Source organism: Gossypium arboreum, chromosome 3 (assembly GCF_025698485.1).
Source record: "Gossypium arboreum isolate Shixiya-1 chromosome 3, ASM2569848v2, whole genome shotgun sequence".
NCBI classification, from domain to species: domain Eukaryota; kingdom Viridiplantae; phylum Streptophyta; class Magnoliopsida; order Malvales; family Malvaceae; genus Gossypium; species Gossypium arboreum.
Genome location: NC_069072.1, coordinates 109,958,317 through 109,960,461, shown reverse-complemented (window position 1 = coordinate 109,960,461; position 2,145 = coordinate 109,958,317). Strand labels below are relative to the sequence as shown.

Sequence of the window (2,145 nt, the reverse complement as noted above, 5' to 3'; positions counted from 1 at the left end):
CGCACAGTTCGCAGAAACCAAAGAGAAATAAGGCGAAGCTTAAGATGCACAGAGAATGAGCAAGAGGACGATATTCAAACCCCAACCGAGGAGATGGCTGACAACCAAGACAATCAGCTACCTCCTGCGATACCCGTTGAACTAGGAAATCAAAATCCTACTCCTCGTACTATGTATGATTATGCTAAACCTACTTTAACAGGAACTGAGTCAAGTATCGTTAGGCCTGCTATTGCTGCAAATAATTTTGAACTAAAACCTAACACTATTCAAATGATACAGCAATTTGTTCAGTTTGATGGTTTGCAGGATGAGGATCCGAACACTCACTTGGCAAATTTCCTGGAATTCTGTGATACATTTAAAATTAATGGCGTTTTTGACGATGCCATTCGTCTTCAGTTATACCCTTTTTCATTGAGGAACAAAGCTAAATAGTGGTTGAACTCGTTACCACGAGGGTCAATTACTACTTGGGAACAAATGACCGAAAAATTTTTATTAAAATATTTTTCGACGACTAAAACAGCCAAATTACGTAATGATATCTCTTCGTTTGTGCAGACGGACTTAGAAACTCTTTATAATGCATGGGAGAGATACGAGGACCTACTGCGAAGGTGTCCTCACCATGGATTACTCTATGGTTGCAAGTTCAAACATTCTACAATGGTGTGAACCCTTCGACAAGGCAAATGATTGATGTATCAGCCGGGGGAACCATCAACAAAAAAACACCTGAAGAGGCTTACGAATTTATTGAAGAGATGTCATTGAATAACTATCAGTGGCAAGTCATAAGGACTAAGCCAACTAAAATAGTAGGCGTTTATAATATCAATTCAGTTACTATGCTGTCAAACCAGGTAGAACTTTTAAATAAAAAGATTGATGGTTTACTTGGTTCTACTCAGGTACATCCAGTAATGAGGTACAAGATGAATGGAGGAGGAGCATGCACGGAGTATCAACCCTTCAACCCTAGCATCAAGAAGGAACAAATCCAATATATGGGTAACAATAACTCTAGATCCCAAAATAACCCATATAGTAACACTTATAATGCAGGTTGGATGAACCATCCCAATTTCTCATGGGGCAGTCAAGGAAATCAAAGACCCAACATCTTCCGGGTTTTCAACAACCACCCTATCAACAGGAAAAGAAATCAAACCTTGAAGAGATGCTGTCTAAATTTATCTTGGTGTCAGAAACCCATTTCCAGAATACCGAGATAATACTTAAAAATCAACAAGCGTCGATCCAAGGGCTCGAAACTGAGATAGGCCAGCTTTCCAAACTAATCTACGAACGACCACAAGGTAGCTTGCCAAGTAATACTGAACCCAACCTAAGGGAACAACTCAACGTGATTAACGTTCAAGATGAAGAAGGATTCGTTGAGCCTGAGCCAGAACCGAGGCAAGAAACTGCGGTGAGCAGAGGTCAAGGTGAGGTAGGTCATAATAAAAACAAATCAGTGAATGTCGAATATAAACCTCGTGTGCCATACCCCAACACGACAATGAAAGGCTGCTCAGATGAAAAATTTGATAAATTCCTTAAACTCTTAAAAAAATTACATATTAACATACCGTTTATTGAAGCTCTATCGCAGATGCCAAACGCAATGAAATTTTTAAAGGAGCTTTTAGCAAATAAGCAGAAGTTGGATGAGGCATCGCATGTGGAGCTAAACGCAGTTTGCTCAGCTATTCTAAAGAATAAACTACCCAACAAACTAAAAGATCCAGGGAGTTTTACGATTCCTTGCTTAATTGGTAGTTTAGATATTAATAATGCATTAGCTGATTTAGGGGCTATTATTAACGTCATGCCCTACAAAATGTTCAATTAATTAGGCCTTGGGAAACCCAAACAGACTAGGATGAGCATTCAATTAGTAGATAAAACTATAAGATTTCCTAGGGGTATTATTGAGATGTGCTAGTTAAAATCGATAAATTTATATTTCTCGTTGACTTCATTGTTCTAGACATAGAGGAGGATAGCAACACTCCTTTGATTTTAGGACGGCCCTTTTTAGCAACTGCTAAAATGATTATTGATGTTGGCATAGGTGAGCTCACACTCCGTGTGGGAGACGAAACAATCACCTTTCAAGCTCGCAATTCTGGCAACACA

At 39.1% G+C, this 2,145-nt stretch overlaps 1 non-coding gene across 1 annotated transcript; it reads right to left on the bottom strand.

Annotated features, from left to right (window-relative positions):
• Positions 1-532: 532 nt before the first annotated feature.
• On the bottom strand, positions 533-638 carry LOC128290801 (small nucleolar RNA R71). Its single transcript, XR_008280587.1, has one exon. It is a non-coding gene; the product is annotated as a small nucleolar RNA R71 (small nucleolar RNA).
• Positions 639-2,145: the final 1,507 nt, after the last annotated feature.